Source organism: Zalophus californianus, chromosome X (genome assembly GCF_009762305.2).
Source record: "Zalophus californianus isolate mZalCal1 chromosome X, mZalCal1.pri.v2, whole genome shotgun sequence".
NCBI lineage: Eukaryota > Metazoa > Chordata > Mammalia > Carnivora > Otariidae > Zalophus > Zalophus californianus.
The window spans coordinates 25,927,606-25,951,075 of NC_045612.1; the positions used below are offsets into that span (position 1 = coordinate 25,927,606).

At 37.0% G+C, this 23,470-nt stretch overlaps 1 protein-coding gene across 3 annotated transcripts in view; it reads left to right on the forward strand.

The window, feature by feature from the left end:
- TENM1 (teneurin transmembrane protein 1) overlaps positions 1–23,470 on the forward strand; it is a 771,573-nt gene that overhangs the window by 15,138 nt on the left and 732,965 nt on the right. For 2 of the 3 annotated variants that reach the window (XM_027608817.2, XM_027608818.2), the window contains exon 2: positions 1,074–1,140. The exons of the other annotated variant lie outside the window; for it this stretch is intronic. The gene's annotated coding sequence lies outside the window, so the exon portion shown is untranslated. The remainder of the gene's footprint in view (positions 1–1,073; positions 1,141–23,470) is intronic. 3 annotated transcript variants of the gene reach the window in all.

The window sequence follows — 23,470 nt, forward strand, 5'->3', positions numbered from 1 at the left end:
ACTATAGTGATTCAACACTTCCATACAACACCCGGTGCTCATCACAAGTGCCCTCCTTCACTCCCACCCCATATTTCCTCCATCCCCCCACCCACCTAAAATGGCTTTTTGTAGAATTTAAAACATAGCTATTTTATGTACGAGTAATATTTGTTCATTATAGAAAAATTAGAAAATATAGACACAGAAAGATGAAAATCATATATATTTTACATACATATATGTCTTTTTAAAAGCTGGACTCATGTAAGTACTTTATAATGTGCTTTTTTTCATTTATCAATATATTGTTAACATTTCTGTTTCAATAAAATATGTATACACACATACACACATGTGTGTATATGTAGAGAAACATGTATCTCTCAAGTTGGGTGAAATAGTAGGGATTATTATAGGACATATTTTCTGCCCTACTGCCCAGTACCAAGTGTGACCCACGGAGACATATAGTTAATTTTATAACTGTCATGAAGGAAGTCATGTGGGACATTGGAAAAATGACTGAGCTGAAAGTGATGGGACCTGGATTCTAGTCCTGGCTCTGCCACTAACCACACATGTGACTCCGTGCAAAGCCATTTAACCTCTCAGCCTGTTTCCTCAGGGTTGTTTTGAGGATTAAATGAAATGTGTATATGAATGTTTCTGGTAAACTATAAAGGACTATTTTACTATAAGAAATTTAAATTACCATAAATTATTTACATTGGTGAAAACTTGAAATTGTGGGTATTTCGTCTCAAAATGAGTGGTATATTGAGCAATAATTGAATATTGTTAAGTTGGGACAGTCTTTATGGGTGAGAATTCCATAGCCCTCTAGGTATACTCATTGTTAATTAAATTCTTTATTAGCAACATAGTTAATATGATTGAAGTTTCAAGCAGACCTTTTAAGAGACTGACCCCATTATTCCTTGTGAATTGCAAAATGAAGTCTTACATTCACAACACCCATGCTTCCTCCCACTCCAACCCCTCATGTGTCTCTTCCTTTCCCTCATAGAAGGACTGCTTTGGACCTGCTTGTACATATGTTTGAAGGATAATTTGGCCTAATTTGTTTACAGGAATTACAAGGGTGACCTTTATTCAGCTGTCTCCTTTTTGATTCCCATAACTTCTGGATCTATCAAGGTATGTGCATTCTACACTGAAATTTACTTGGGGAATTGAACACTTTGTTGTATAATGTGAAAGGAACGGAATGTTTCACTGCTATAATCAGTTATATTCATTGAGTATCATGTAAATTAAATGCATTATTTTAAACCTTTAAAAACCTATTTGGCCATGGTATAGATAAGTTTGTGTCTGTATGCCATAATTGTTAGAGAGTCTTTGCAAAATCAAATATGCAAGCTGTCCTACATATTTGAATGATCCTGTGACCTTTTCTATATACAGCTGCTAAAACCAAGAGACTCCTTGACTAATGGGAATATCTGCAAAGTACAAGGGAACAGCAGTGGCCAATGAGGATGTTTGTAGAACCATTTAGTAGTTCTTACTGATTGAAAATAAGCATGGCATTTCTCCGTATCAATGGAAAAAATTTCATTCAGAGAATTTTACTGACAAAATAAATATTTGCCTCCTAAAATGAATGTTTTAATTTTTTAGGAAAGTCTCAAGTAAAATATCTGTATTGACATGGTATTGCATTCATTTATTTACCCTTCCATCCTTCCTTTCATCCATCCCTCTACCTGTCTATACACTCAGTAAATATTTATTGCACAACTACTGGGCAAAAGTTATTGTGACTTTTCTTTTGGTAAATGTGCCAAAGTAGATAGAATTCGCCTGGAATACTGATAAAGCAATTGCTCCTCTATTCAGTCCACTGGTAGATGGAATATGCGAGAAAATGTGGCAAGGTGGGGAGACTTTTAGATTAATCAAAATCTACAGTTACCTGAAAGACTTCCCTCATTGGCTTTCGTTCTTATTAAAAATATTGGTCAATATTCAGTACTTAGTAAGAAATAAAGAATATTAATTTTTTTCCTTTGGTACCTATATTTGGTAGTGCTACACATTATTATTCAAATATGAATTCTCATCCCAACTTGTAAAAAAGTCAAAAGGATGATCTGAATTTGTGATAAGTCTTTGGAATCACTTGATACTTTGTCTAAAGTATGTAAAACAATGAGATTACATAAAAAATGAAATCCTTAAAGTCTTGGAATTTGCATTGTCAATTGAAAAATACAGTACAAACCTTACGTTAAGGTTTTTTTTTTTAATTGGGTTCCAGTTAATTGAGATTAATCTGTAATGGGAATTTTAAATGGATTTGTCCGTTTTTACTATGCATGTAGTTCCATTTGCCATTCTTCTTGAGGTACTGCCTTTAGGGAATACTATTGTCAAAAATTTTGATCACTATAGGAAAAAAATGTATCAGAAAATAAAATGACAGAATTAAAAAAGAAACTCACTGAGGAAGGAAGTTGAGATTTTTGCATTTTGTATCATTTGTGAAAATAATGCTCTTAATTTGGGAATTGTGAGTCTGCCAGTTGTGTAATATTAACTGAGAGGTATTTTTTCATACTTATAAAGGCTTAAGTGTGTGAAAAATGATAGTCTTCCTAACCTTAGGTGAATGACTAGATCAGAATGGAGGAAAAATGCCTAAAAGGCCAAAAGAATGCACACTTACAAAAATAATTGGCACTAAATATTTAAAAGGTTCAGAGAGCAGCCAGTTTTCCTCCCTTAGAGAGACAACATGGTATACTAGAAAAGCCTTTGCCCATTAATCAGGAAATCTAGGCTCTGCTCCCGGTCTTATACTGCTGATATGGTCCTCCTTGGGTCACTTTTCCACTCTGAGCCTTGGTTTTCTCATATCTGTAATAAAAACTTTGGATAGCTCTAACTTTCTTCCTCCTCAGTCTATGATTTTGGGAAAGTTAAGGACCCTTCTCAAGTGTGCAAAAACACATACCAGCTCTTAAAAAGATGGCTGCTTGTTTAAGTGTTTTAGTGCATCCGTAATAGGGCATTTATGTTTTATGTTAAAGTAACTGTGGCTCCCAACACCACTGCCCCCCCACCATCACATACACACCAGTACTGGCATTATAATAAATAGAGTCAAGTAGAATTTTAGTTAGTAGTCCTTTTTTCCTCCTTGATAAACATGCTTAACTTTGGGATACTGATGTGTTGCCCCTAAGTCTCTTGAAATTCAGCAAAACTTTATGTTTTCTCCTTCTTGCAAGGTGGTCATTCAAGGTCAGGCATCTTTCTGTAACTTGGAACCAGCCAAGTGCATAACCCGATGAGTTCAGACTCCAGTGCTTTCAATCTGGCACCCTTCATGAGCATTGAGCTCATAGTAAAGCCCTTAAAAGATATTCTTCTTCATCTGCATATCACAGCAGTAACAACCTAGGCATAGGACAGTGCCTGGGAGCAAATAACCACTTGGAGTTAATGATCTGAGGGGCAGCTGAAGGACCATTGACTCTTCCTAGTCAGCTCTTCATCCCTATAAAATGCCTGTTCCTGAGATGGCAAGCCTTCAATAATTTTTCTGTCTCACATCAGATGGAGTAGTGGCCATAAATAATAGCGTTTACTACATAGTAATGAGATGTGGTGATGCAATAAAATATCAACAATTCTAGTACCATACAAAGATGGCTATTCTGATCAAACCAAAAGAAAGAGTGGTAAATAAAGTTCATGAATCATAATATTTTAGAAGTGACTTTCCCTTTATTGATTTGAAATGAAATATAAGAATTCATATGGTTTAGGGGAGCAGTTCCCTTTTCTTTTTTGCTCCTTATTCCACTGATGAATGATCCATAGTCGAAATAATTAAAAAACACCTCTGACATCTATTTTAAATGGATTTTTAAAATAGTGTATGTTCAGCTTCCCTTTCCTTTTTTGGCACTAGATTCAGCTTTCGAGATATGTATAGCTTTGAACTAAGTAACAAATACAATTCTACAAATGTTTTTTTTCCCCCCAGAAGAAGCATCTTTCACTTATTTATTACTGTGACAAACAAAAATTTCTACAGTGTGCCAAGCATGGTACTAGGTGCTGGGGAAACAAAAACCGATAAGGGTCATAGTCCCCAACCACAAGCTCATGGTAGAGAGGTGAGGCCTGACTTATACACAGAAAAATAAAATAATTGCTTGTAGGTATGGAATGCATATGAATTTATTTGTTCATGGCATTCGTATTATATATTTTAATTAAAAATATTCACATATCAGAACCTACTCAATAGGGCAGTGAGATATATAATCTCAAATAGCTCCCGACTCAGAAAGTCTTTAAGAATCACTGGTCATGGTAGGCAGAATGGCCCCCCAAAGATGTCCATGTCCTAATCCCTGGAACCTGTGAATCGGTTGCATCACATGACAAAGGGGAATGAAGACTGCAGATAGAATTAAGGTTGCCATTCAGCTGACCTCAAAATAGGAAGATTATCCTGGTTAACTGGGTGAACTCATTGTAATCACAAGGGGCCTTAAAAGTGTAAGAGGGAGGCAGAAGTGCGAACCAGAGAGAGGGCAGCTTGAGAAGATGTCGGCCGACATTGCTGGCTTTGAAGACAGTGGCCACAAGGTAAGGAATGGGGGTGACCTCTTGAAGCTGGAAAGGATAAGGAAAAGGATTATCCCCCACAGCCTCTAGAAGGGAATGTAGCCCTGCAAGCACTTTCACTGTAGTCCATCAAGACCCATTTCAGACTTCTGACTTCCAGAACTGTAAGATAAATCTGGATTATTTTATACCACCAAGTCTGTGGTAGTTTATTATAGTGGCAATAGAAAACTAGTACACTGAGGTTTATTCAATACAGAAAATCTGCAGCAGAGTCTCTAGTCAGCAGTCATGATTGCTAAAAAGCATAGTTTATTCTGATCAGGGAATATTTGTCTAGTGACCATTTTTTTTCCTGGATATGCATTATCAGGACCCACCTTTAGAAGTATAACCATTTTGAGATCCCTAAAATCCCACTGACTGTCTCAAGGAGAATATAGCCTTCCTTCTCTCTCCTTCTATGGACCACTTAAGTCCCTTTATTTCATCCCCTTGTCCCTCATCCCTCTGCCTTGATGTCTAGGATGCAAGGTTTGTGGATAGGTGACAAGTAGAAAATTACCTTTCTTTCATGGAACACCTACAGCAGCAAGAAAGATATAGGCACTACTATCCTAATAAATTATCCCGACATGGGTTTTGTGACAAGCATAAAGTTGGGAATTGAATATAGTATGGAACAGGAGTCTCAAGCTAGTGGCCTACTTCTCAGGATCAGTCTTCAGATATGTTTTGTTTGCAACCCAGAACTCTTCTTTTCCTCTCTCTCCTCCTCCCTTCCTTTTTTTTTTAATGTTTATATCTTGAGTGTACCCTCTTCTGTTCCCTAATGTCTGCCACCTCCTTTCGTCTTATTTCTTGCTTACCTAACTCATGTGTTATGAGCCTGGGCCTTATGCTGTAGAGGTTAAGTACATATGCTTTGGGGTTTAAGTAGATAAGGTGATCCAATTCTGCCACATATTTGCTGTACAACTTGGGCAAGTAGATTAAATATAATCTTTCTAAAGTTTAGTCTCTTCATCTTTAAAATGGGGGTTATAACACTTATCATGATGAGCATTGAGTCATGTATAGAATTGTTGTATCATTATATTGTACACCCGAAACTAAAACACCACTGTATGCTAATTATGCTTAAATTAAATAAAATAAAATGAGGATAATAATTATACCTTATACCGCATAAACTTGTGAGGTTTAAGATGGCACTTTGCACGATGATTGCCTATAACATAGTACATGCTCATAAAGATCAGCTATCACTCTCACTACTGTTACTGCCACTGTGAGAGCATGAAGAGAAGCTAATCAATTGCATCTAATAGAGGGATGAGAAGCAGACATTTGAAAAGGCTTCATGTAGAAGGTGATGCTAGTAATGTTGGAGCCATCCTAAAAGTGTTGACTGATAGGAGATAGGGAAGAGCAATTTGGCATTATCTGGTGAACAAATGGCAAGGATGGGCAGATGTTCTAAGCAAAAGAAGCAGGGGCAAAGAAACATCCAATAGTCCTTGTCCCTTGGAGGAGCTGCATTCTTTCTATATAGGTAAAGGGTGATGTGGAAGGTAAGCATGAGAAAAGATGAGGTTGGAGAGGTAGGCTGGGGATAGATCAAGAGGGACTTCTATGTCCCAAGGAGTATCTCCTTTCTCTTGTTGGTCAGTGGTTTTGTAAAGCTACTTGTGAAATTTGAAGTTTGGTCTACTACCTACTGAGCCTCTGTCTTGCATGAGAGCAATGCTGGAAACAAATTCACTTAGGAACACAGTTTAAAAACCGTTTCTATAGGCATGAAGGAACTAGGGAAGGACACTAATAATCACATTTGTGATATGAAGGGTTCACTCAGATGATAGTATAAAGGATGGCTTGGAGGATGCAATATTGAAGGCCAGGGAACAAATTAAGAGACTGTTGCCATAGGCCAGATAAGAGATGATGAGGGCCAGGTGGCAGTTGACAGTGGGAATAATCATAAAGGGATAGATTTGAACAATGATTCTCAAACTTGAATGTATATCAGAATCACTTGGAGGGCTTGTTAAGTTGCAAATTGCTAGACCTTTCCCCTGAGTTTCTGTTTCAGTCGGTCTGGGGTGGGGCCCAAGAATTTGCATTTCTTTTTTTCCCAAGATTTTATTTATTTATTTATTGAGAGAGAGAGCACGAGTAGAGGGGACAGGCAGAGGGAGAGGGAGAAAGAATCCCAAGCAGACTCCTCTCTGAGCACAGAGCCCGACGTGGGGCTCTATCCCAGAACCCCAAGATCATGACCTAAGCCAGGATCAAGAGTTGAACACTTAACTGACTGAGCCCCCCAGGTGCTTGAAGAATTTGCATTTCTAACAAGTTTCCAGGGGTTGCTGATGCCACTGGTCCAGGGATTACACTTTGAGAACCATGAGATTTGACATATGCTAATAGGCATGGGTCACTCATTAGATATAAGAAGTGAGAGAAAAGTTTCTGGCTTGGGAGACTGGGTAGATGGTAATACCTCTCAGTATTACTAAGATCAAGTTGAAACTGAGTTGAAAAAAATTTTTCATGACCCTAGGGTCAGCTAAAAATCTTTAAACATGATTTCTAATCAGACCCTGGGCCCTTTTCTGGATATCTTGACTCTGTTCTTTTGTAACGGTTTCTCCCACCTCACTCCACCCCTACTCCTACCCCAACTCCATTCATTTGCTTTGGTGCCATTTACCTTCAGGGAGTAAAAGTACAGGTTTTGGCCTTGGTGGGGGGAAATGGGGGGCGTAGGTGAGGATAATAATTTCCATTTTATACCTGTTGAGTTTGAGGAGTATATGAAACATTTAAATGAGAGAATCTCAAAAAAAATAACAAGCTTTAGTTTTTGTTTGTTCTTAATTTAAGAAAAGTTTATCTCCTTATTTCAGTTTGGTCATCATCTTCTTATTATGCAAAATCGGAATAGTCAAGATACAGGTCCAGATGTAGTTAGATTGGGCTTTTGGTGTATGTGCAGTCAATCCTTTAAGGATTTCTGAGTGTTAAATTTTCTCATAGCTGACAATCATCCTTTTTATAGTATAGATCAGTGAATCCCAAACATGTTCATTTTAAAATTCCCCTTGAACATTCCAGTGACCTAGCTTTCTCTACTGCTTCACCAAAAAGAAAAATCAAAGTATGGCAGAATATCCGTGCTGTTAAGTAGGGGAGAGTAAGAGAGTATCATGTAGGTTGCCCGTTTTTCCTTTATTTTCTTTCCTTTTTTTGTGTGTGGCCTATTTCAGTAATGGTCAGATTTTATACCAAAGCTATAAGCCATCTCTCTAAGTTTGAGAGTAGACAAAGATCTTACAACAGGATAAAATATCCTACATGCAATGGTGAGATGAGGAATAAAACAGGGCCTATTAGATTTTAGAGGAGCAGAAGTGGATACTAAGCAAGAAGAATTAAACAGATAGACTTGATTTTGTTGCAAGGGGGCAGTTGTACAGGTAAGCTGAACTTTTCTGGCATATGGTATATCCTTACAGATTAGATGATGGATTGATAGATCAATAGACTGACAGATCAATAATCGATACATTGATAGATCGATGGATAGATATGGATACTCCATTAACTTGTCAGCTTATACTTCCATGAAACTGTAGAATCATCCTTAATGTGTGGGCAGAAATGTGATACGATGGTCAATTATAGCCATTTACTGCCATAAACTTCCTTGAAAAGATACATTTAACTGTGCCATCATTCTCTTTTGGAGTCTACTCATCTTAGTGACTGATTACATACTTGTATTTTGTGGGTAGGACAACCATTCATACACCTCCATGTGCAAGACCCATAATGAACCTTAACTTGTAGATTGCATTCATTTTCTTCTGGCATTTAGCTCTGATCTTTTAAAGAAAATGGAAGCATTGCTCAGTTGGTACTTATTCCTCTACCTCAGGGGGGGAAAAAACAGAAAAACAACCATAAAACTGAAAACAAGGCTGTAGGCTTTTGCTAAGTGTTTATAGATAAGCCATAATTGGAAATGCATACATATTTGCCGACAAGAAGTCCCACATTAGATGTTTAGGAAATGGGTTCAGAGTTAATAGAAATGGCTCTTGTGGTTTCTGAAAATCTCTCTGAGCAGATGTTCTTTAGGGGTGTTATTTCAGCCCCATGATATTCCTACCCTGACAGCTGAATGCAGCAGAAGTGTCTTTTGGGTGAGGCAAAGTCCAGCCCTCCATTTCACCTTAGTAAATTTGAAATCACTATTTCTTCAGCTTAACACACTTCCAAAGTATATTGAGAATCACTTTATATTCTTTTTTTCAAAAGCTAAAGAAAAATAAAAAAAAAAACAATGACAAAAATTCTGAAATAAGTACAAAGCAGTAATGTACTCCCATGCCGTGTGGCACATTATCTGAAGTAGCCAGGGTCTTTTCTATAGGATAGACATTGAATTGGTGACCTTCACATATTGTCCTATTTTTGCTAGATGTCTGACAAATGTCAGATGAAACTATTCAACTTACATGATTTTAAATGGCTGTTTGCCAAGAACACACCAGCTACCTATTTTATCGCAGACTTATATATACTACTGCATGCGAACCTCAATTTTGAAAGCTAAATTTTAACTGACATGGCTGGCTATCACCTGGTGTGATAGATGACTGATTTTGTTCTCCTCTTATTTGCAACATTCTCACCTGGTTAAATCGGATGGGTATAATTCATTGTGTATGATGTAAAGCTTTAATGATAAATTAACATAAACAGTACAAGTTTTCAGTGCCCTTTTTAGTTTTATTTAATTTTACACCCTGCTTTGTTCAAAAGCACCTTGATTGATGCTTGAATATTTTGTATACTGTGTATGAACACAAAATAAAAGATGCACTTATGGGCATGCCCTGATCCAAGCTTACACCTACATACTGTATGATGTGAGTACCATCTATGAGTACTAATTTGCACCAAGTTTATAGCTTTAATCACAAGCGAGCACACAACGTTACTATTCATTTTACTGTTCACAATAGTGTGAGGAGGCAGAGGAAGGAGCTCAAAGAAGATTGGTAATTCTAAGAAAGGTTGATTTCCAGTTAAGTACATTTTCGTAAGTCATTTTGTCATTTGGTAAACACACAATGATTATTCCTTCAGACAGATGAAATATTCATTAGGAGGAGAAGTGAGGAAATCACATTACTATTAAAGTAGCAAGGGAGTGGGAGACCTGTCAAGAACATTCTGACCCCAGAAAAAAGAAATCAGAATTGCCACAGAGAGGGACCACAGAATGCAAACTTTTTAAAAGGTTATTTCCATAAAGTCTGAGGAAATCTTGGCCTCCATTAAGATTTTTGTCCCGAGAGCCTAAACTGTAAGTATGGTATCTGCTTTGTCTGCAGAATAAAAAAGGAGATCTTTGCTTAATCATTATCCTGGGAGCTGAACATCCTGCTACATTTGAATAAAAATGCCTACTTCATTACTGATGGGAACAGAGAGTTCCGTGTACCAAATGATTTACAGTAGAGCTTACTGACAAGGGCTACCTTTTAAATGAACAGGCTGTTTAAAGAATACTAGTTGTTAATGTGTTTACTATGGGGGGGGAATCGGAGGGGGAGGCGAACCATGAGAGACTATGGACTCTGAGAAACAAACTGAGGGTTCTAGAGGGGAGGGAGGTGGGGGGATGGGCTAGCCTGGCGATGGGTATTAAGGAGGGCACGTTCTGCATGGAGCACTGGGTGTTATATGCAAACAATGAATCATGGAACACTACATCAAAAACTAATGATGTAATGTATGGTGATTAACATAACATAATAATAAAAAAAAGGGAGTCATGCTGACAATAATGCCCACAAATTCTAAGAAATTTACCAAATGAATGCTGTCTTTTAAAAAGCAGTTCTATTATACCTTTAGGTAAAATGGGAAAGGATGACGTAGAAAATAGAACTCTGATGTGTCGACAGTATCATCAGTTTTTTTCCTCTAGTGAAATCTCTTAAAAATGATGAGAAACATAGAGTTATGAAATAGCTGAGCTGCAGAGGACCTTGAGAAATCATTTGCTCTAGGCTTCTGCTTTCAAGAATATGAATGTCTACACAAAGGGTAAGGGAGTCATGTCGTCAGGCCTGAGTGTAGAACTCTTTATTTTAGCAAATATATATAGCATTTATGTGTCAGGCACTGTTCTTAAGTGCTTCATAAATAATAACTGGACAAATCTGTCACAGCACTGATTTTTCCCTCCTTTCTTTTTCTTTCTCCTTATTTTTTCTCTCTATATCTTTTCCTGTTCCCTTTTGCCACTACTTGTTTCTTAGTTTTGCCACTGGCCCTCCTTAGCACTGCTCCAGGCTTGTCAGGGCCCTTCAGTATACTGAGACTACTGAAGTCTAGTGTAAGCCTTTTTTTTCTCATTGCTTTTAAGAATGTCGTAGAATTTAAATTAGATTTCTTATTGAAATCAAAATAGATTATTTTACCATTTTGCCTTCATCTCTGACTTGTCATTTTATCATGGAAGGAAATAAAACTGGCCTAGAAAAAATTTGATATCCGCATAGCATTGATAGTTATTTCTGGTGTTTTACGATCATTTATGTTTTTTTTTTTAATGATAATACTTTTGGATAAGACTAGAATTCGAATGGGGATTGCATATAGACCATTCCTCAAATAATAATTTCCCATTTAAAATTTCCAGTTTACCAAACCACATGAGGATCTTCTCTTTTTTTTCCTCATTCTTGACATTTGGCAAAAGAAGGTGAATATGCTTTCTTCGCTTTATATTTTCTCTTCTCATTCTTGAGTTTGTGTTTTTTATTTTATAAATGTTGAAGGTCTTTATAAATGACTTCTCACCTTGTTCTTTCACTTTTCTGTCTAGGACAGATAATCCCATGTGACTGACATACTTATATTTTAAATAACAATAGAAAATTTGGTTTTTAGCTTCCTTTTTAAAAAAATTATACAGTTTTCTATGTGTTGCTAATTGACATGTGCATGTATATGGGAGAGAGATCTAGCAAGTTATGAACAATTGCTTTATGCCAAGAACTGTTCTATTCATTTTAAACCTGTTATCTCACTTAATCCCCATGATAACTTTATGAAGCCTGTTCTATTATCATCTCCAATTGTGAAGTTTAGAAGACTGAGGCCAGGAGAGGTTAAGTAATTTGGCTAAGGTCACTAAGTGGCATGGCCATTATTCAAATAAGGCTTGGGCTACTATTTTCTTATATCTCTATTTGTTATTAAATCCATTAAAAGAGGAATCCTGTTTTATTTTTACTCTGACTTGTTTTTATTGTTTGGGTGCCCCAATTTAGGAATTCCTAAGTTAAAGCATCTGAATCTTGGACTGGACATTTGGATATGGCAGCAGAATTACAGACACCCGCACAGAGAGTGTTCTTATTATGGAATACTTCAACTAAAGGACCCTAACATGACCCCTCTAAAGAATGATTCTAGTATGTATAGTTGAAAATATAATCTTGAAATGTTTGCAGTAGCCGGGGCGCCTGGGTGGCTCAGTGGGTTAAGTGTCTGACTCTTCATTTTGGCTCAGGGCATGATCTCAGGTTTGTGAGATTAAGCCCGGTGTCAGGGGGGTGCTGGGTGTAGAGCCTGCCTCAGATTCTCTCTCTCTCTCTCTCCCTCTCCCTCTGCTCCCCCCAAAATGTTTGCAGTAGCCAAGATTGATCAATCAATCAATAGATAAGGTAAATCAGAGAAACCTGATTTTCTGGTATCCCCTCATCCTGTGCCTATCCATATTGCCATTCTGAGAAGAACTTATCTTCTCTTTGTCTGATATCAATGTTGTTCATTTCCTATGAATCTTCCTTGAGAAAATAAACTGGAGATTTCTTCCTGGATTATTTTCTGTTTTCTATATTCAAACTGTGTATATATTTAAGATCCATTACTTGTTTTCCTCCCTCTACCTTTTCATACTTGGGGATTTCATCTACATTTATAACTTTAACTGGTATTTCTTACATAAATCAAGTTTAAAACCTATTTCTTTCACTATAGTCCCATACCTCCAACTTCTTGCCACATGTGTATCCTTGGATATTCTGCTGATGTCTGAAATTCATCATGTTTCTAAAGGTAAGCACATCTTCTTTTCAAGGTTGGATCCCCTGTTCACCTTCTCAGTTTCTGTCAGTGATACCATCATTTTTCCAGCTACTCAGGCTTAAAACCTTGAGTTTTCCTTGCTCTCTTCTTGTACTATGCATTCCATATATAATCTGTCATTATGTCCGTTCAGTGCTTCATAATGTCTTTCACGTCCCTCCTTTTTTTTTCTTTTTTTGGTATCACTGCTATGAGCTTTACCTCTAGTTTAGACAGTTTAATATCTTGCTCATTAATTCCGTCCTAAAGCTTAGTGTATTTCCTTGCCCACAGCAGGAACTTGGTGTATTTTGGTCTGTGATTGATTGAGGAGCAGGTTACCTCCTACTTCGAGCAGCAATGAGCGAATCACTTTTGGAACCAGATTTTTTGGAGTCCATCTTTTCCTGCATGTGTGTAGTATCCCTTTTGTAGCCAGGTGTATATATTTTATTAGGGTTGATATTATATATATGTCTTTCATGAGCTACTAGGAGGGAAAGGACTTAAATTGATCCTGAATTAATGACTTCCAATGTTTAGAAGGACAATCAGTGCATTTTATCCATTGAGACTGAGATAATAAGCTTCATGATGATGTAGGCTGGATAATCTTTATTTACTGCTAGATCCCAGCACCTAGCTCTGTACATAGCATGGAGTAGGTATTTCTAAATATGTGTTGGATGAATTAATATATAAATGCAATGATGGTGATAACTATGTTGTCCCAAAACAGGAGAACAAAAGTCTCCTGATGACTTGTCTCATTTCCTCTAATATATTAGACTGAGGGGATTATACCCAACATACTGAGATTTTTCCCCATAGTCCTATATTTAAGACAATAATTGAATCTTTAAGTAAAATTTATGTCCACGCTAAATTATGCTTCTTGTGGGATATCATGGCATGATTCTACTTGGGCACCACAAATTATATTGATAGGGTGAAATGTGTTTTCATGTCTGTTTGTAAAATGTGGAATACTATTGAATTACTTTAAGTGTCATGTTTGAGATGAGTTTAGGCTGGTTTCTTTGCATTTGACACATTTCAGTCTGTCATCCTGTCCTTAGAGATGTTGGAAATTAAATGGGGATACTTAAATAATTTAATTTATCAGTTTGCTTACAGCTGTGTGGTTTATCAAGCCAGATGTCGGTAGCCTCACTTTCTTGCAGCTCAGATGCTTCCAGACATAAATTAAAATTGTTACTGCATGTCGGGGATTAGCATGTAAAAAAGAAAGAAACTTCTTTCAGATATCCAGTCTCAACGTAGTCTCTGCTGGGCATTGCCTTTTTTTTTTTTTTAGTCATTGGCTAATTTTGAAAAAAAAGAAGGAAAGAGTATAAGCCATTCATAAAACAAGCTCAATTATATTTCTAGGGAAATCCAGTTCCCTGTGAAGATGATGACATAACTCACTTCTTTATAACACAAAGTCTATAATAGAAATGTCATTCTAGTTTCACACCTCCCCCTCCCCAGAAGCCATTTTCTGTTGTTATTTAAATGCAATAGATTTACTAAAGTTTTTATGGCTATATTGTCAACATTTCTAGTTTCTCTTTTAAAAATTGGTCTAGACAATGTTTTAGCAGGGTGTTTCTCCTAGCAAGCAAGTAAGCATCTGAGTGCATCTCCCCCCACACAAATAGAAAATAGTCTCTGTATAATTTAAAGGAGGTGTTGTAGGAGATGACTCCAGCTGATAGGAACAATGAAGGATCTCTCCCAACTCTGCCCGCATTCACTGTGGAACCTTGGGTAAGTCAGTTGGTCTATCTAGGTTTACATCTTCTTATATAAATGAGGAGTTAGGGCTGAATCATCTCTGTTTCCTCACATGCTCTAGAATTCTTTAAGATGTTTTTAAGTCTCAGGCAGACTTTATTTCAACTCTTTTTGCATTATTAAATTCTTTCCATCTTTTAAGACCCATGAAATATTCCAAGCTGCATGACTCTTAAGTTGACTTTCCCATTTTTTGAATTCCTACAACATTTATATAGTCAGAATGCAGAGTTTTGCATGTTTGGATAGTCATACTCTCTTTTCTTGTGCATTAAAATGATCTCCACAACTACCAAGGGTCTTGAATATAGGAACAATGTCTTATACTTCTCTTTCCTTCATTAAATCTATTACATTATGGATTACATAAAATTATTAAATGATTTAGATGAAATGTGAATTGCTTATCACCTGGATTGAAAGAATTTCGAGTGTGAACAAAGAGAGACTCTTTTCATGAAATTCTGATCCATTTGGTAGCTAAAAAAGAGTATAGAGGCCTCCTGTGAAATTATTGCCCTAAAGCCCTTGTACTGAAGTAATATTCCAGTCAAAAAGAATTTTTTCTGGGTCTTTAGATCTGGGGAATCCATTTGTGAGAAACAAGTCCCCATTTGGCAGGAAAGAGCTATTTTGGTCATTTTTCTTTTCTGGACCTCTAATATCAATTTTCTAATCCAATCCAGCCAACATAAATTGAGCACACACTATGTGTCATGTACTGTGATATACACTGTGATAGGACAGGATTTTTGCCCTTGAAGTGTTCACAGTGTAGAAGTTGGGGTGTAATTAACACAAAAAGAAACAAACAAAACCCCCTACCGTATAATATAATAAGAAGAGTAATTGAGGTACATATGAAGTGATAATGGAACAAGAGACCAGGAAGCTTCTAACTGTATCTCATGTTTTATGTCTAGGAATGTACTACAGAAAGATGACATTTATTTGGGGTTTAGAAAATGACCAGGAACTTGGCTGTTAGGAAAGGTAGGAAAGCGAATCTAAGGTGGATATATTAAACTAAGTAAAAGCATAAAGGCATGCAATCTATGGTGCGTCTGAGGGAACATCTGGTATGGCTAAATTACCGGATGTTTAGGGAGAACATCTCAGAAGAAAGGACTGGAGTAGCAGGCCAGCTTCCTGGCTTATTACTGATTATCCAGGTTCATTTAATTCCCTAGAGGATATATATCCTTGAGCATTTTCTAAAAGTGATGAAGGCCATGGGGTGGAGGGAGACAGTATACAAGAGGAACTTGTTCCTTTCTGCCAGCAATTTTTCAGAGTCAACTTCTTCAATTGTCCTATGTATTCAAGACTGTAGGTTTTTTGTTTTGTTTGGTTTTGTTTTTTTTTTTTTTTGCTGTTTCTCTTGCATGCATATTAGGAATGATGAGATTGTCTTAATTCATTTTAGGACTAATTAAAATAGAAAAAACCCCGAGTAAGCATCTGAAATTGAAATCTTACAACTCATACATAGCAGTAGGCAGCAACACAGACAGCTGACACTACATTGCACCCAGCCTTCAATATAGGAAACTTCTTTAAAAAAAAAAAAGATTTTATTTATTTATTTGACAGAGAGAGACACAGCGAGAGAGGGAACACAAGCAGGGGGAGTGGGAGAGGGAGAAACAGGCTTCCCGCTGAGCAGGGAGCCCAACGTGGGGCTCCATCCCAGGACCCTGGAACCATGACCTGACCTGAAAGCAGACGCTTAACGACTGAGCCACCCAGGCACACCCCCTTCGATATAAGAAACTTCTTGAGCAAGTTTGGAATGCGGACCTTGCTTTCTTGTGTAACTTTTTCAAGTCTTAGTGGTCGCTGCTGTTCCCTCAGGCAACCAGGGAATTTGTGTTTACCTTCTTCCTTTGTGTCTACTCCCTGGAAAACATAAAGCCAATCCAGAAAAGGATCTGACAAACTTAGTAATTTGGCACCCTGAGCCACTTAAGGCCCTGTGGGATGGTCTCCCAGTGCTGTTTGCATTTTCACAAGGGGAGAAAGGCCTTGCTGAAAAGAGGCTTTAGAATTTCCTGGTAGCTACTACCTCAGCATTGAGAACAAGTCACTGATAACACTTCATGGCCCTTTATCTTGTCCAATAATATTAAGCTACTTGAAGTCTGATATTTCTCGCAACTGAAATGAGAATATAGAGCTAGATTTTTATAATAAAAATGGAATGAAGGATTGGATTCTCCAGGCTATTTCTCCCATTTACTGTTTCCCTTTAAAATAGTGAATAAACAATATTTTAGCTAGAGAGAAGAAGAGAGTGAGAACAAAAGAAAATAAAAATATCAAAAGAAGAAATGACTTTTCTGGCTTCTCTTACATATTGCTGAGTTTAAGAAACTGATTTTTGACTGGCAAGGAGAGTGTTAAGGTTTTGAATAGAAACATAGCTATTAAAAGAACTGTATTTTACATGAGCAAATTAGCATGGGCTCAGAGTGTTTAGTTTTGAGATAAAACTAAATCTATTAAAAATTGAGCGCCTGGGTGGCTCAGTTGGTTAAGCTACTGCCTTTGGCTCAGGTCGTGATCCCGGAGTCCTGGAATCGAGTCCTGTATCGGGCTCCCTGCTTGTCAGGGACTCTGCTTCTCCCTCTGACCCTACCCTTCTTGTGCTCTCTCTCTCAAATAAATAAATAAAATAAAATCTTTAAAAAAAAACTAAATCTATTAAAAATTATCTGAGGGTCAGATTATTTCTCTGTTCCTTTAAAAGCAAAGTCATAGGCTGACTGAGAAGCAAATTAAGAAAGAGGAAAATAATTCTGATTTATACCAGCCATGTGTGGCCACCATAACCAGTTTGTTAGTCAGTTCATTGTAATTAGATTTCTGAATTATTTTTTCATCCTACATTATTGCCATCTTTAAAAGGAATGTGGTCATTTTTCAAGCTTCTCGCATTGATAAGTAGGTACACAAATTCCACTGTTTTTCATGTGTGTCTAATTTTTGCCACTCTGCTGAAAAATATGTGACAAAACAGAAGTCAGTATATTGCGTTTTACTTCCTCAGTAGAAAACAGTTTCAGCAGGAGATACAGTATAATACCTAGTGCTCACAAGTAGAAACTATTTATTTCAGCCAGCCACTATGTCTGTGGTGTACTTGGCTGGGCACTAAGCACTGAGAGAGAAGCAAAGCAAAAGATGCATCTTCTTCCCTCAAAGTGCTTATCCTCTAGGATGAGAAATATGATCTGTACAAATGCAGGGTATATTGATTTCCTATGGCTCTGTAACAAATGATCACAAACTGAGGGGCTTAAAACAATACTAATTATCTCAATCTCCGTAAGTCAGAAGTCTGAGCATGACTTCGAAGATTTCTCTGCTCAGAGTCTCACAAGGCTCCAGTCAAGGTGTCAAGGTGTTGGCTGAGCTTGTTCTCATCTGGAGGCTAGACTGGGGAAAGATCCATTTTCAACTCCCTTAGGTTGTTGGCAGAATTAATTTCTTTGCCCCTGTAGAGTTCAGGGCAGTTTGGTTCTTCAAAGCCAGCCATGGTAGGAAAGAGAGTCTCTGCCGCTTCAAATCTCTAACTTCAGAGGTGGCCTTAACCCTCTTTACAAAAGAGCCCTCTTGACTATATCAGACCAACCCAAGATAATCTCTCTTTTGATTAAGCTAAGACCAACTGATATAGGGGCCCTAATTACACCTGAAAAAATCCCTTTGCCTTTTCTGTATCTTATTGATTAGAGAAGCAAGTGATAGACTGGGAGAGGGAATTGCATAAGAGTGTGACTTACTGGATGTTACCCTAAGATGTGTTGGCCACATACAGCAAACACTAAATATAAGCATTAACAACAAAAGTACCTTGGTAAAGACAACAAATCTAAGTGGAAAGTATGCACAGGGACTGAGGGGACAGAGAAAAAGGGTGATCCCTGCTTAGGGGTAGCTCATTTATTCAGCAGAAGTTTACTCTGCACTTACCATGTACCAGGCCTTGTGTTAAGCTCTGAGACTGAAGTAAATACTGAATGGCAAGTACCTTAGGTTATTCTTGAAGACCTACAAGTTTAATTCTAGAAGATTCCAGAATCCTATTAGATGTATTTATCTGAAAAAAGAGATACTAAAGAAATAGATGATAATAAATATGTTTACTTATAGCCATGGGTTCCTTATATCTTGCTGTGGAGGTGCAATACAGACACACGCACACAGGCATACACACACATATACACAGAGGGTAGAAAATTGTAATGATCAAGCCAGGTTTGAAGATCTCACTATTGAGTCAATTCGGGTAATGCACCTGGTGAGCAAAGAAGCTTCTCATATCAGTCAGTGCATTTAACATATTAGAGTTTATTTGAATCTTTTTTCTATTTATTACCTTATTGGATCTGAACACCAGCCCTATCACATACACAAAGCAAAGTCACACTCCCACTTTACCGAGGAATTCCTTAGATTAGATAAGCAGGACAGTGGAAAACAAAGGCCAATCCAGGGTTTTCTATATGATACTTATGACTTGACAGCAAGGAAGTAGGATGGAGGAAAAAAAAAATATAGAAAACAAAAGTAGCCAGCTTCTCCTGTTCTAACTTGTAATGTGAGATTTCCCTTCTTATTCTGTGTTCAGTGAACCCCTTTTTTTTTTGCCTTGTTTGTTTTTAAGCCCCAAATCATAAGCCTGGAGTTCTTTATGGAGTCAGAGTATTTATACTCAGGAATTTATGAAAATAAAAGTCATTGTCCCTGAAAAGTACCCTTGGACTCACCTAGAGGGACCACTTCCTAGGAATAGGCTCTACTGACAGTCCAAACAAGCTTACCATTTTCACAATGACTGTAATGATGTGAACATTGGCCCATTGGGAATGAGAATGAAATCACCAAATCATTTCATATAGGCTGTTGTACAACTGATAATTATGATAATAAATTTCAGGATGCTGCTATCTGCTTGTTCAAATCCACTTTGGGATGTTTGCAGTTCACCCAATTTTACCGCAGATTTTGTGTTCTTACTACTATTCAGGCTACTTTAAGCCAAATGTTTAGTCAGTTTTTCATTTTGTATCCTTACTGTCTACATTCAGGCTTTACATAGTGTACTCTAGAGATACTGCTTGGTGACCTAAAGCTGCTACATCCTGTCAATGGGAGAGTGTGTTGCGCACTAAATGCTGAGAAGAATGGGCATTTGCTTCCTATAGGTATCTCATAAGTTAATTGCAAAGGGCCTCTTAGGACTCCATTGCAATATTTGTTGTCTGCAGGTGAAACGAAGATTAAACAACAATATCATATCTGACTGAAGCTAACAACCTCAAACCAAACTAGTTGTGGGGATTTGATTATAGCAAAATGGAATTTAGGATTCCATAGTCATTTAAATACTCCCTAATATGCAATTTTATCTGTCTTCAATTATTTGTATCTCATTTCGCAGACACATGAAGATATATCAACCCTCACATCCAACCATTGTTGGTAGCCTGTTTCTCCAAAAATCTCTTTAGAAGATTAAATGTAAAGTTTTCTACTATCTCAATATTTAATATGTTATAGCATAAACATAGTGAACCTTTCATTTTTACACTATAAGTACATTAGACTAGTAATTTCAGTCCTTGAATTTTAATTGCTGACTTTGTTACTAACTAGCTGTGTGACATTGAGAAAGTCACATTACTTCTCTAGGTCTTGGTTTTCTAGTTTATTTGCCAAGGCTATGGTGATGAAAAATCAAGATAGTGTACACAAAAAATACTGTAAAGAAAACAAAGTGCAGTGGACAGAGTAGTTATTAATAATAACAGCAAACGTTGGTAACTTGGTTGGCACTGCTATTTAAATTCATCATATCATAAAACTTGTGTAAATGATGTTCACTCCCTCATGTGCATATGGGCATTCTTAAAGTAGCTTTGTTTCATTTGAGCTTCAATGCTGTTTTTCTAATGAAGTTATGATGTTTTACAGTTATCAGGTGTAAATGAAAAGGGCCAAGTTTTTCAAAGATCCCTAACAATATCTTTTTTTACATAAGACATTATGTGTTATTAGAGTCTACTCCCTAATAAGTAGCATACAAAATGAGAAATAGATATTGATTTGTTCTGCCTGCAATGCTATTATGCATCCATTTGCATTTTTGAAACATGCTCTATCTCAATATATATCACATGTGCAAAACTTGAGTGCCATCAGCACCAAATCATTTGAGTTATTCTTTACTAAAATTATTTTTTCCTCTAATGGCAAAAATTATGGCTCTTGAAACACTCAGAAAGTAACTCAAGCCAACCATGATGGCTTAAAAATGTGATTACTTTATTAGTTTATGGCAGTGATAAAATATATGGCATACAAGGAGAAGACAAAATGTTTTCCAAAAGAAGTGTCCATGTAATTTTCACTACCTGAGTTCTCTGTTGAAGCAAAGGTAAGGAGTTAGTATAGTGCACTTCCTGAATTGTGGGCCTAGTGGTGCCAGTCTTTAAAAAGTTGAACAGAAAAGGAGCTCAGTTTTTGTCTTCCTACTGTCATTAAAAACATCTCTGCTTCTCTTCCCCCTACCTGTACCCATAGGAGCATCACCACATCAAGGAACATTACCTGTCATTGTGTGCCTTTATGATGCAGGTGCCCCAGTTTTTCTTTTCCACTCTTTATTTCATGTAGTGTAGTAAAGTAATAGGCTTCCTATGGCGAGGACAGCTTATAAATGAAATAATGCCTCAGATCTACATTCACATTTCTCTATGTTAGTGTCTAATGATTTTGTTTTGAGCCATGGGTATATTGGCTATTAATAGAGCCAGAGAATATGGCAAAAATCCAGCTTCCTCCACATTTCTATTTAATATGCAAAACCAATCCTTCTCCATCCTGTTCTTTCCCGCCTTCTCCTCCTGTGTCTCTTCCATCCTCATAATGGTGTTAAGAATTGGTATAATTTCATTAACTAGAGGTTATGCAAATTAATATAGAAGGTTTCTTTTGATGGCCTAGATAATGTGAATGAGAATCACTTTCTCACTGTAAACTAATCTGTAATGACAGACATTCAATGTCATTTGTGTCACTGACAGCTTTTTATGCTAGCTTTAGCAACCCTTGTCCTCCTGAATCAAGTTTGTTTTCTAGTCATAAATATGATATTCAGTCATGAATACCTTTTTGGTAGAAGTTGAATGGAGAAGGTGGTGGTATTAGAAGGAAGCCATACTCCCTTTCCAGAAACTTCCTATACTTAGGCACAATGCAGGTTGACCCCACTCTATTATGTCTTCAGTGATAGAACAGTGCCTACAACTATGGCATACTTATATAAATTAACATTGATTTAGTGAAGAATGAAAGGCACACAGGAAAGGAGCTTTTCCCTCTTATTTACTTAGTTGAAGTATAATTCGAAAGGTTGTTATCACACCTTAGGTGCATTCTTAGCCCAATGGAAGAAGTCGGTGAAGCAAGTTTACAAGTGTTCATAGAGTGTCTGCTATGTGCTAGGTACTCTGTTAGGTACTCTGCCAGGTATAAAGCAATAATTTGACATTTCAAGTGTTCACTTTATGTTCTTTAGATTTTAAGTGCAATACAAATTGAGAGAAGAGAAACTCAGTGCAGACTGTAGTACTTATGGATGCTATTGTAGAGGAACTGAGGAAAATCTACAATCTGGAGAGATTGAGGAATGAAAATATTCCATTTGGGCAGAATGACATAATCAAAGGCTCAGCCTTTATTTCATAGGCAAGATAAAATTATTTGAGGATTTTAAGGAGGGATGTGACATGATAAAATGGTATTATGGGAGGGATAGAAAGTGGCTTGAGTGGTAGGGGTTTGTCATTTAGAAGGATATCACAGTAAGCTATGTCTGTACATAAACAGCCAGTTTCAGGCTTTGTGTACACGTGACTGAAATCAGTCAAAGAACTAGTTGTTTTGAAATTTACTGACTTGGAACTGTTGTGAAAACAACCAGTTTGATTGAATTCAGTTGTTTCTCTCCAAATCAGCTCATTATTATAGAGGCACTATGTGTTAATTACACTCAGAAAAAAATCACTTACACTTGTTGTTTCATGGCTTACAGGCAAACCAGCTTGTAGATTACCTAAAAATTTGGCTTTTCAGCTGGAAGTTTCAGTGTTGTGTCGATACAGCCTTTTAAGAGTTGCATAGATATTGGCAGGCAGTACTAAGATATGTTAGAATTACTAGGTGTTAGGAAACAGATTTAAGTTATCACCCATAGCAAAATAAATCTTTGAGCAAAGAAGTGACAAAAATCCATATGGTATACTTATTAAATTATTTTCAGTGGTATAGAATTTACTAACTTTAAAATTTACAGAAGGGAGGATGGAGGAGAAAAAAAGGGACCAAAAGGCACTTTATTTTATATATAATATTTAAAATAACACATAATGAAGAATATGCTATTGTTAGGAAATGGGCTTTTCTGAAAAGAAGGAACTCATTTGTCAAGACTATATTCCAAAGGGTTAGTAACAGGCTAAACATTAAGCAGAGGTCATGAATATTTTTTAAACACTTATTTTCTCATATCTGAATGTCATTTCAAACTTAACTTTTCCTGAAGGAACACCAACTGCTCTATCCTTAATGATGTCCTGGGGCATCTTTATTTTTGCTTCTCATAGCCAACCTAAAATATAATAGCTATATCAGTATCTCTAGAACATTAGCTACTGAGGCTTTCTAGGTAGCTATTATGATGGCATTGTCAATGCCAAGTAAGTCACCCGGTTGTGACAACCTGTGGCCAGGGTTACTCACTGGCTAAATGACACCCACCCTAGGGAATGTAGGGCAGTATGAAGCTTCTTTGAGAAAGGAAGCACTTTTCTGTGGCACTTCTTGCACAACAACCACATACTGCCATTACTGATTT